The sequence below is a fragment of the Jaculus jaculus genome, chromosome 1, assembly GCF_020740685.1.
Source record: "Jaculus jaculus isolate mJacJac1 chromosome 1, mJacJac1.mat.Y.cur, whole genome shotgun sequence".
Lineage (NCBI taxonomy): Eukaryota > Metazoa > Chordata > Mammalia > Rodentia > Dipodidae > Jaculus > Jaculus jaculus.
The window spans coordinates 135,086,314-135,099,958 of record NC_059102.1 but is presented as its reverse complement, the minus strand read 5'-3'; positions in this window follow the sequence as shown (position 1 = coordinate 135,099,958).

The window sequence follows — 13,645 nt, the reverse complement described above, 5'->3', positions numbered from 1 at the left end:
GAAGACCAGCAGCTCTCCAGGAATCCTCATTCTATCAGTTCTGTTCTTGTAGAGAATCCTGACTAATACACATGTGCATACAGCACACATCACGCACACCACACACCTCATGTACAAAAAAATAAATTTAGTTTGGCTTATAGTTGTAAAGGCATTCAAGTGACATGGTGTAGGCTTTGACAAGGAGTCCTCCTTTGCTGTATTACCTAGTGGCAGACTGTAATGGCAGGAGCATGTGTAGAAGCAAACAGTTGCATCTTGATACAAGAAAACAGAGAGAAAGTGACCAATGGAGACTTTCTCCTTTTGTAACAACTTCCTCATGACCACTAAGTAGGGTTTCATAAGAAAATAACTTAATCCCTGTGAAAAGCAACATGCTTAATAACCTAAGGACCCTCTTCTAAAGTTCACCTCACCTACTGATATCACAACTTTGGAACCAAGCCTACAACACACAACCCTCTGGATGGACAACCAACCCATATCAAACCATGAAGAGAAATAATAACTTATAGTGAACCATATCCAAACCATAGCAGCAGTGTAATGATAACAAATTGTAATAACAAGAATGTGGCAGACCCACCACATCCAGATATCCATGAACAAATCATTACTATTAAAGCTCTTGGCTTGGGCTGGAGAGATGGCTTAGCATTTAAACGCTTGCCTGTGAAGCCTAAGGACCCCAGTTCAAGGCTCCATTTCCCAGGGCCCATGTTAGCTAGATGCACAAAGGCGCACACGCATCTGGAGTTCGTTTGCAGTGTCTGGAAGCCCTGGTGCACCTATTCTCTCTCTCTCTCTGCCTTTTTCTCTATCTGTCGCTCTCAAATAAATAAAAATAACAACACACACACAAAAAAAAAACTTTTTAAAAGCTCTTGGCTCATCATTGCATGATGGAGACTGTCCCCTCCCAGTAACTCTTGGGACCAATCGTAATGCCCACATGCCTGCAAGCCCACAGAACTTCTAAATATTTATTTCCCCTTGGCAATTTCAACTCAAGTCTTGCAATTTTACAAAAAAAAATTTTTTAAGTCAATTACCTCCCACCATAGAGTGTAATTTCCAAACTACCTGTTCCCCAGAGCAAAGCAGCAATGCCCAGCTCCCAAAGGAAGCATCATTCTCTACCCCCCTCCCCTGATCCTTCCAACCTTACAGTGTTGGAAAGAACAAATATGCCAAAATTCAGCCTGCCCCTCAGATTTATTGCCCACTCCCAAGTAGCTAACATTTGAATATATTTATAAAATAACTTCATTTCTCCCCTTCTTATACTTTCTCAGATCCTCTTTCTTGGAATGATTTATAGTCAGGCATTCTACACATGTCTGGACCATAGTCCTGAGAAACATGAGGATTTCAGGGTCTTGTTGGTCAGCCAGTCTAACAACAACAAAAGACCTCCAGATTCATAAAGAGACTGTATCAAAGGAAAGAAGGCAAAAAAAGGATAAAGAGAACCCACAAGGTCCTTCTCTGGCATCCACATGCATGTGTGTCCACGCACACATATGCATAAGTTACACACACATGTGCACATACACACACCTGACAATACTACATCACACACAAAAATATAAAGATACTTCAATAAATACTTCCTAAAAGGCAGACAAAATGGCTGAACCTTCACCAGGCCCTTAGAGGGAACACCTGAACCACAAGGCACTGGAGAGGGTATGATGAAGACTAACCTTAAATCTTTTACAACTTCCCACCCTCCCTCTCCCCACGCTTCTCTCTAGCTCTTATATATTAGTTTAGTTATCTTTTCCTTTCTTTTCTTAGTGGGCACTGACCTGTAACTCCCAGTACCAACATGTGGATATTATCCACAATGAGCTTTTGATCAGAGAGACCTACAAGTTTCCTAAAAGAAAGACAGATTTCTGTCAGAGTACTTGATGACCCGCCAAAGGTTAGTGGTAAGACCCTACTGCTAAAGACATCTTATGTGGTTGTAAAATGGAACGGCATGGCTGGAAGTTGGAAGAGAGTCAGTACCCAGATAGTCAGTGCGTCTAGTGCCAGAAGGTGCTACATTGGCGACTGGGGGAAAATGACCAATATCTGTCCAAGCAACTCATGGTCTAACCTACTTAGCAGCAAATTACCTGTTGTGATGCCCACACAAGTGCAATAGTGGCACACAGCCATAGTGGGGAACCAACTGCTCTTGATTTGGCTAACTGGTCCCCTCAATGGTAAGGGACCCATAGCTGGAGCTGGGAAACAAGTCAGAACCATACCCAAACATAAGCCTGCTCTCCATTATCATGGGCTACAAGATGGCCTACACCTATTAAATTCTCTATAAAAAGTAAGGGTTATCTCATTTGTCCTGGTGCTAACCTACTCTCCATTGGAGAATCTGCTTCTCTTTTTCAGATAGATGTAGATCCTAAGGAAAGAGCCACCCCATCACACCTCAAAAGGGCCCCCGCTGAGACTAAGAAAAATTGGCAAAACAAGCAGGGGTGCTGTTTTCCTGGTGAACTGCATACTAGCACTAGGGGGAAGGAGATCAACACAGAGAAAAATCAACTCCTACCAAATCAGAGAGCCAGAGACCAGAAGCCCCCAACACCTCATCACTGAAGCAGACAAAAAATGAACCCAACATGGCTCAGGGAAATTTTGCAGATGAGGAGGCAGAAAGAATACCAGAGTCACATGTTGGGTCATGATATGCAGAGACATTTATCTTACCCATAACTATGGGCTAACTCCACAATGCATGACCCATATACATCAACAAGGAGGGGCCAAGGGGAGGGGGTAGGTCATGGGTGAGCCTAATAAAGGTACCAAACTGTCTGATTTGCTGAATATAAAACTAATTAATAAAAAAATTAAAAAGACAGCAATTGAAATTATTTACACTTCAAACCTCCACTACATTTAAAGCAATTTACTTTCTACTCCTCTATATCAACCCTTCATTTGACCCAAATTAATGTGACACAGTTTAAAAACAAAAATGAAACAAAACTTATGATTTGGAATTGAAAGGTTGGCCTTCAAAACCTAACTCTATATACAGGGCAATTAATTGATCTGTTTGAACCTTAATAGCCTCTAGGGACAGTAATAGAAATAGCACGTTCCTAAAAAATTTGTCTTTGGAAGATATAGGTCAAAAGTCAAGAAAGCAAGCCTTTACACAGACTCTGGATTCTCTACATGAATAAGGAATCAGCATTATTTCTTTCATACTTTATGGTGTGTTTCACATCTCCCACTTTGGTGAGCAACTGCCTTTATACTCTATCCTTTTTCCAATTTTAAAAAATTAATGAAGCTTCTCAAAAAGTATCTTACCATATAGTGAACATTTGTGTATTTTTTAATGAATCATATTTATGGTTCAAGAAAGCAGTTATGGATGGCTATTAATATTTCATTCAACATATATATTTCATGCAATGTTATGATCCTTGACTTTATGTAAGGTAGGCCCTACACCCTCTAGAAAAATTTCCACCTGAAGGTTCTAATGATTTCTGTTCCTTGTTGTTGTTGTTTTTTGCTTGTGTGGGACGGTAAGTGGTGTGTGCTTGTATAAGTCCCTATGTTGTGCCTGTGCCTTCTTGTGGTAGAGTGTGCTTGCCTGCAGTGGCCGGAGTGGAACACTGATTGGCTGTCCAGCTCTATCACCTGGGAGTTATTTTTTTCCCTCAATTTTTGGTGATTCTCAGGTCTCCCGTCTCTATTGGAATGGGAGTAGTTACAGGCGTGTGTGTCCACTTCCAGCTCTTTATGTGGGTCTTAGATCAAACTCAAGTGGTTTCACAGGCTTCCTCCACCCCTTATTCTTGCATAGGAAGTGCTTTGAACTCCAATCTATCTCCTCACCTGATTTCTGCATTTTATTAATCCCAAAGCAGGTAAATCTCCAAAGCAGCCTGCAAGGCAGCTTGAGGGGCACTTACAAATCTTAAGAAATTGTTCTTCATGATGAACTAATCTGTGTCTTCCTGCTGTTTTCACATCTTGTACTAATTTCTCATGCCCTGTTTTTTCTTTTTTCTATAAATTTCCATTGTTTGCAGATAGCTACTGAGCTACTTCTCCAAAGCTCCTTTCTCTGTCCTAAGAGCTAGAGTCAGCCTTCCAGTTACCCCACCTCTCTAATTTGCTCCTTTCCTTTGACCACACCTTCATTCATTGTCTTAAAGCCTACACAGAGCTGGAGTTAAAGCTACAGATGTAGGTGAACCATAGTTAACTTCAATAGGACTATTGTGTTTATGCCACCTAGAACGGAATTTATGTTTAATTCAGTCTGTAATATCCCTAGCACTTTTTGCTCCAGTTAAAGCTCATCATTGATTCATTCCACCTTCCACATTTCAGTGAGAATGTAACCTATCTTTCTCATCAGCCACAACTCCCTATCCGGTATTTATACACATAGGGTTTAGACTTACATAAGCACTCAGTATGGTCAATCTTTAATTTTATCTATTTAGATTTGATGCAGTGTTCTCACCAGCTAATAAATGATTGAGTACTGATTGTTATTCAGTATATTGGTTGTTCCTCTGAAATTCATGCTGGAGAATAATCAATAAATCTCCCACATACACATACACATTACTAGATAACATGATGCAAATGGGCTTTCACCAGGTTTATAGTAGAGGCATGAATTTCCTTCTGTAAAGTGTGCCTCAAATACTGTCAGGAAGTGGTTAGTTCACCCCCCTAAGAGTCAAGCTACAGTCTCCCCAGTGGGCCTCACATACAGGTCCCATGGCTATAGAAGGTCATTAACAGCCATTCTCCCATAGCAGTGTGTGTAGCACCTCTGTCACTATGAAAGCTGTCACTAAATTTTGTTATAACTTGTTACACAGAAGCAGATAGCCAATCCACTGATCAAAAGATGTCACCTCTTGTTGGGAAGAAGAAGGGGCTGTGTGATAGTGGCATGGGAAAAGGTCAAAAGATAGTCATGGGACGAGATTAAGTAATTTTCCATAACTTGCCAATCTTTCCCCATACAAGTGAGTCGAAGAGTAATTTACTGGACCTATTAAAAGCTGTTTCATCAACTGTAACTGTATAAATATAGCTAGAATATACTTAAACAACAGGAAGCTGAGGGTTTTTTTTCATGAGTAAATATTTTACTAGCCGACAGAGGTTTTAATATTTTGATTGGTTGGTCTAACAGCCCAGCCAACTTCCCTCTGTAAAGTCTTTCCTGTCGGCTTTTTAAAAGTCCTGTACATATTTCCAGTGTCATTCAACACAGATTTTTGTTGTTGTTGTTGTTGTTGTTGTTGTTGCATCCATTGTTATAGCCTGATAAGAGGAAACTACCATTAAGAATCTATGCACAGCTTGGTATGGTGGCCCATCCCTTTAATCCCAGCACTCAGGAGGCAGAGGTAGGAGGATCACCTTGAGTTTGAGGTCACCCTGAGACTGCATAGTGAATTCCAGGTCAGCCTGAATTCCAGGTCAACCTGGGCCAGAGTGAGACCCTACCTCAAAAAAAAAAAAAAAAAGATATACTACTTGTATTGACTGGGACCTAGTCTGGGATCTGTCAGTCTTATTGCAGTTTCTTTTCTTTTTTTAAATTTATTTTTTATTATTTTATTTTTTAATAATACATTTTTATTAATTAGTTTTGTGCTCAGTAAATACAGCCAAGTTGGTACCCCTGTTAGCCTCCTCCATGTCCTCCCCCTTCCCCTCACCTCTCCCTGTTAAATAAAGTATATGGGTCATGAATTGTGGAGTTATCCCTCAGTTTTGGGTAGAAGGAAATATCTCTGCACATCATGACCCTTAAAAACCTTAAATGGACTGTAAGCCTCAGATATTGTATAACTGGTTGTCAGTTAGTGTGCTGTTGCCTGGATGTTGTATGGTGGTTGGTAAAAGAATAAAAGACACATAGATCAGAAAATCAAAACATTATAGACATGTATGAATATGTTTGATAAAAAATGATAAAAGATGATGCATTTTTTATTTTAAACTAATAATATTTTTAAAATATTCTCTGGTACTAGAGATGTAGCTCAGTAGTAAAGAGCTTCCCTAACATCAAAAAGACCTGGTTGGTGCCCATCGTTGTACAAATGGATAACAAAGTTGTTGTACATATTCACAATGGAATTCTACTCAGAAGTGAGAGAAAATTATACAATTAAATTTGTAGGAAAATGGAAAGACTTAGAATAGGTCATACTCAGTGAACACACACAATCACAGAAATATAAATGCTGCATGTTCTCACTCATCTGCAGTTCCTACACTCGATTACCTTGAGTTGCTGACATACTGGAGAGGCATCGTGCAGCCCAGACAATAGGAATAGGAGGGTTTGGGGAGAAATAAACACAAAATTAAGCTCAAAATGCACTTCAAGGTATACTAAAAGATATGACTCTTGGAGGAGTATAAGGAGAGAGCCCCAAAAGGAGGGCCCTGGAGAGGGTGCAATGAAGTCTAACCTTAAAAAAATTTTTGACACTGGTCTGTAATTCCAGTATGAGAAATAGGAGCTACCCACATTGAGCTGTTGATTGAAGAGAACTACTAGGTCCCCCAAACAAGATATGTTCCTGTCAAAGCACTTGATTACCTGCCTGAGGTAAAAGGTAAGAGCCTATTGCTGATACCCTATGCTACCAACACAGAACACAGAAAGTCCTGGCTAGAATCCAGAAGAGAGCTAGTATCCAAAGAGTTATCCCACCCAGTGCTGAAAAGTGCTACATGAGCTACTGTGGGAAAGTGGTGGCCAACAAGCGTGTGAGCAAGCTGGGGTCTCAGCTACTCAGAAGCAACCTGCCAGACAATAAGTAAACACCAGTACCATGAGTGCATACAGTCTTAGCAGGTAAGCAATGGCTTTCTGGTGGCTAAGAGACCTGCTCAGTGGAAAGGAACACATATCTGGAATGCGAACCAGGACTGAATCCTATGGAGACAAAAATTAGTCTCCAATGACAAGCTATGGTTAGTTTTTGGCTAAAAGAGGGGCTACAGCCATCAAATTCTCCCTAAATTAACACTTGTCCAAATTAACCTACACTGACTTCACTCTCTGTTGGGGAATCTGTTTTTTCTTTACAGAAAGTAGAGAGACCTGAGGAGATAAACCACCTTTCAAAAGGCTCAGGTAAAACCGCAGGGGAATTGGGAAGAAGAGCAAGAGTGCTGATTCCATGGTGAGCCTGACAAACATTGCAAAGGTGGAGGAGACCAAAGCAGAAACCCAGAGACTCCTAAGAGCTCATCACTGAGTAGACTTAAGGCTCAAGGAATTTTGTAGAAGAGGGGTAGAAAGATTGTAAGAGACACAGGTTGGGATGTCATCCCAGAGGCATCACCTCTCCCCAGTAACTTACTACTGCTCCCATAACACATAACCCAGAAGCCCAATGGGGAATACTGATAACCCCACTGAGGAGGGTCCCCTGAGGAATGGGGACAGGAGGAGAGAAAATATGGTACCAACACATGATATATCTATAAAAAGTATGTTCTTCAATAAATAAATAAATGGACTTGGTTTTTATCATCTAGCACTGAAACAAGCACAAACTATTATCTTTTACCTCTGTATAAAACAAAATACTAAAATCATTACCTATTTTTTGAATACAGGTTTGAGTTCAACTTTCCAGCCCATTATGAAAAGACTACTTTAAAAGCCTAGACTCCAAAAATCTTAGCCAACAACCCATCTTGGTGAGAACTCACTTCCTTGTGACTCAGGTTTTTACCTGTATAATGTGCAGGTGAAGAGATACTAGGAAAGGTAGCAACTAAGTTCATCTTCAGGAACAATGATTGTGAGTTGGTCTTCCTGAAACACTGTATCTATCTCACATTCCGTCTTATAGGTGGTTTGTCTCTAGTTTGCCATTTGTTTAGGGGAAGGAGAGGCTGCCTCTTGGGAAAGGCTGTTCTCATTTTATGATAGAGATATGCATACTCATCTGCAGGTATTGAATTGTCTAATATTTACCCCATCAATTCTATTTCTTATGCCAAGATGTTTATATATTCAATTGAGTTTTCTAGAAAGGGACAGTCATTTAATGGCTCTAAATCACCTGGTCGTCTTTGAGCCACTCTCTGCTCTGAGCACCACTGTGCCATCTTGCACATAGCTTGCTGCACCTTCCCTGGGATTGTGTCTGTCAGAAACAGATCTGGAGTGTGGAACCCATCCTTCAAAACTCCCCCCTCTATTTGGGTCCAACTTGTTCTGGGGATTTATTAGTGGAGAATTTATATAAGTACTTGATTAACCCTAAGGAACCCCAAGAATAAGTCCTCTCTTTCTGGCTGTTCCTTCACCATTTGGCCATGGTGTTTTCCACATTTCCACACATGTGCTTGTTATACCAGTGTGCATGGACTATCTCTTCATTATAGTCATGTCCTAGACTTAAAATTCTAGTCAGTAGAGCTGTAAAGTAACATTTTAATATCTTCATTTCTTATGAACAAAATACTGCATGCATCTTTTACCCTTTATATATTTTTAAATTTTTGTTTATTTTTATTTATTTGAGAGTGACAGACAGAGAGAGAAAGAGGCAGATAGAGAGGGAGAGAGAATGGGTGTGCCAGGCCTTCAGCCATGCAAACGAACTACAGATACATGTGCCACCTTGTGCATCTGGCTTACATGAGAATCAAGCCTCAAACCAGAGTCCTTAGGCTTTGCAGGCAAGTGCTTAACCACTAAACCATTTCTCCAGCCCTGCCCTTTATGTTTATATATTTAACCCCCTTTATACTTTTATATTTAACCCACAAGTTGGATATTGTCATTGTTCTTATATTACTGATAAAGAGTTTGATTCTATTACATATTACATAGTGTTCTAAAGTTTGTACTTAATGTAGGAGCTGGGATTTCACACCTAAATTTGTTTTATCTAAAATGGCTGTGAAACATGTCTTCATTCACAGAGGTGTTTGGATGACTATTACTTATCATGGAAGATTTCACTGGGATAGCTAAGTTCCCAGAATCCTCCTGGGTCACACGTACAGGGGCCCTTCCATGTCCTGAACATCACAGATAATGGTGCATATTTAGTGATGGAATTTCTGTGCTTGATCCTCATCCTGCATTCTGCATGCAATCCCTATTTCATAGTTGCTTTGTCCATGTCTCCAGCTCTTAGAAAAGTGTCAGAGATGGTCCCCACCTTACTCACTGGCCCTTGTAAAGGAATCCACTGGAGTAAGATTTTTTTTTCATTGTGCCATGTATTTCTCCTTTCCCCAGACTGCTTCTCCTAGAAGGTCTACAGATTTGCTCGTTCCCTTGATCTTTCCTTCTCCTTTATTCTACCCTTCTGTTCCCATGGTTTCACAAATTTATCTAATGTCAAAGAAATCATACCATAGTGAAACACAGAGAAAATAACAACATCTCTTTTCCTCCACATCTATTTTATTCCTTAAGAACCTACTGACCTCAAACTGACCCAAGAAAACTTCTTTCCTAGATACTTCTATGTCTGCCTTCTCAAATCTTTCAGTCACCCCTCAGTGACTCTTCTTTACCCCATCCATCATGGTTGTCTCTGGGTTCATGAAAAGCAATGACACAAAAATGGCATGAAGTAGTCATACATATTTTATAGGATGTGAGTCACATAGGGTCAAAAATATGAAGGCTTAATCTAAATTCCAATTCTACCAATTGCTGGCTATGAGATGAATTATGTTCCATACACTTTCTGGGACTATTGGACACTATGATGGCTTTAAAATGGGGTCCACTTGGCTAAGCTGAACTCTCTCTGCAAGAATTTCTCTCTTCCATGTTTCCAGTAAGTTGCACAAGGGAGCTCCCTGGGAACTTTTGGAAGGTGAAACAGCAAACAAAGCATGGTTTACATGTTTTCCTACTGAGGTGCCACCTGACCCCATTCACCTGAAGCAACAGCTCTGTTTTCAAATCTTCTGTATTTACCTGAGTTCTCCTGTAGTGTCTTACATTTCTGAACTTGGTGCATATATTTAATCTATATAACAAAGAATATAAAGCTAATTACATCATCAAGACCAGAAGAAATAAAAACTAATATGGGTCTTACTACATCTTTATGGAGTTTGGGCTTGTGATTGTCAGCTGAACCTGCTTTTGATTTATCTAACTTGATATTCACTTTCTTTTTTTTTTTTTTATCAGCCCTTTGAACTTTGAACATCAGCACACACTGACAACAGACCCACAGAGAGATCTTTAATTGGCTGTATAAGGCCCTAGACCCTTAACAGGGCTTTGTATGTTAGTTCAGTATGTAAGGTGAGTGGGTGAGTGTGTGTGTGTGTGTGTGTGTGTGTGTGTGTGTGTGTGTGTATAATCTAGTAGTACTAGTTGAGCCCTGGCCAATACAAATAATAAAAAGGAAGCATAATGGTATATGACAAAAATGAGGAGCAGGAAGAAATAGCCCTTTGCTTAGCTTATAGATCTCCATTCATTCTGAAGGATTTCTTCTTCATGCAATATGTCCTAGTTATCCAGAGTGACTATTCTGACTTGGGTTCATTGTGTAGCCTATGGACAGTAGCTACTCTGGGGAAACTAACTCCTAGGGCTAGAACAACTTTGAGGGGCACACTTGCTCTGAGCAGGCACATTTCACATTTGAGGGGTACATCCGCTGAGAGTAGGCATATTTCAACTATGAGGGTCACATCCTGTTGCAGTCAGGTTCACATTACTGGTAGAAATTACCCAACTAAGAACAGCTTGTGGAAAAAAAAAAAAAAAGAGGCTTAGTTTGGCATACAGGCTCGAGAGGGAAGCTCCATGCTGGCAGGGAAAATGACGACATGAGCAGAGGGTGGATAACAACCCCTGGCCACCATTAGGTGGACAACAGGAACAGGAGAGTGTGCCAAAAACTGGCTATAATACCCATAAGCCTGCCGACAACAATAACACTGCCTCCAGGAGACATTAATTCCCAAATCAACATCAGCTGGGAACTAGCATTCAGATCATCTAAGTTTATGGGGACACCTGAACCAAACCAACACATTCCACCACTGGCCCCCATAAACTGAAAACTATACATGAAGTAAAAATGCAATGCACTCAGCCATCTTTAAAAGTTCCTATAGTTTTTTGTTTTTTTTTTTTATTAATCCTAATGATGTTCATATATCCCCATGGTCCAAGTTCTTTTAACTGAGCCGTAATACCAAAAACTCCCCCCCAAAAAGCCCATAATGGCACAGAATAAACATTCACATTTCAAAAGATGGTATTTGGCATAGAAAAGACATATTCAACCAACACAAGATTTAAAACAACCAGGGCAAACATCACACTCTGTAGCTTAAAGTCCAACAACTCTAGCCAGTGACAAATCTCCAAGTCTGATAATTCTAACCAGCAAAAGGTCTCTGGCATTTCAATTCCACACCTCCAGCTAGGCCACTCACAGTCCTGGAAAACTTCATCTGGGGCCAGTAGGTCTCCTTAGCAGCCATCTCATAATACCTGCATCTCCATTGAGTCTCCATTGCAATACACAGTTCATCCTTATGGCTCCGTGGGATCCCCAAGCAGACATCTAGCAAACCTGATATTCACACTGCCATTTCCAAAACACAAGACCATGTTGCAAATTCAATGATTCTGTCTTTTCTGCATTTCTTATACTTCACAATACCAGGTAGGGTGCCAATTTGTTAATATAGGGTGCAATAAAGCAGACTTTGAAGAACAGGACACTCCTTGAACACTCAGGCCCCTTTAAAAGAATCTACATTCTTCCTGTCGCCCCAATGCAGGTCAGCTGGCTCAATCTCAAAGATCGTAATCTCTCAATTGCAGCTGAAGAGGCAGAAGTTCAACCATAGATTTTCCTTTCTGTGCCATATCCCTCTGCTCTCACTACTTCATTTCTACACAAAGAAACTGCACAAACTCTCAGGACATGGGCCTTACAGTAATCTTTTCACACAAACTGCCTCTAGCCCAGTCCAAGCAAAGCTCTTTTTCACCCTTAAAGCCAAGCCTCACGGTTCATGGTTCTTACTACATTCAGGTCTTTCAACTCTGGCCAGATTAGTCCATCAATCTGCACTTACAGCACTGAAAGACATCTCTTAGGCCAAGGTTTCAAATCCTCCCACATTCCTCTGAAAATCAGGTCCAGAAAGCCAAAGCCACACAGTCAGGTGTCTAGCACCAATCCCACTCCTTGATACCATTTTACTGTTACAGTCAGGTTCACCTTGCTGGTAGAAGTCACCCAACCAAGAACAGCTGGTGGGAAAAGAAGAGGTCTATTTTGGCTTATAGGCTGGAGGGGATGTTCCATGGTGATGAGGAAACAATGTCATGAGCAGTGGGTGGACATCACTTCCTGGGCAACATCTGGTGGACAACAGGAATAGGAGATTGTGCCAAACATTTACATGGGGAAACTGGCTATAACACCCATAAGCCTGCCCCCAACAATAACACTGTATAACATTCTACTTACCAAAGCAAATCATATGGACAAGATCAAAATCAAGAGGCCAAAACAAATACTTTAGTGAGGGAAACTTTTGCAAATGCAAAAGCTTAGGTATGTGACTCTAGAATGAAAACTAGAGGCCACATTTAAACACAGTGACTCAGACAGTGCCTAGGAACTGGCTTCTAGCACAGATCAGTCATGCCATGACCAGATACAACTGTGAATGAACTGAGAGGTAGATCTTCTGGTTTAGATTTGATCATTAAATCACTATGCATTCATAGCAAAGGTAATTTTTAGCAGTTTGCCTGGAAAATGGGGATAATAATTCTTATCCCTGCAGTAAGATCTATTGGATTAAAACTTTTGATGATTCTTTCATTTAGGGAGAGATGTAGAATCTTGAATAATTTGAATCTTTGAAAACATAGTCTATCCTTTTATCTTTTATTCAGCTCTTTTTAAACATTTCAATTAAAATTATGTTATTATGGAAAAAATTAGAAGTAAAAATGAAAACTACTTTCAAAACTCTCATATCAAAATCCTTGTGCAATTCCTATCTCAATATAAATCATTGCTGAGATTGTTTTTTTAAATATTTTTATTGGGCTGGAGTGATGGCTTATTGGTTAAGTGCTTGCTTATGAAGCCTAAGGACTTCGGCTCCAAGCTCTGTTCCCCAAGACCCAAGTAAACCATATGCACAAAATGGTGCATGCATCTGGAGTTCGTTAGCAGTGGCTGGAGGCCCTCGCATACCCATTCTCTATCTCTCTGCCTCTTTCTCTCTGTGTCTGTCACTCTCAAATAAATAAATAAGTATAAACAAAAATTAAAATATTTTTATTTATTTATTTATTTGATAGGGAGACACAGAGAGAGGCAAATAGAAAGAGAGAATTGGCATTTCTGGGTCTCAAGCCACATCAAACAAACTCCAGATGCATGTGCCACCTTATGCATCTGGCTTTGTGAGGGCACTGGGGAATTGAACTTTGGTCCTCTACAGGTCAGTGCCCACTAAAGAAATGAGGAAAAAGATAACTAATATACAAGAGTTAGAGAGACAAGAGAGAGGGAGAGGGAGGCAGGGGAGGGAAGATGTAGAAGATTTAGGTTAGACTTGATACTACCCTGTCTAGTGTTGT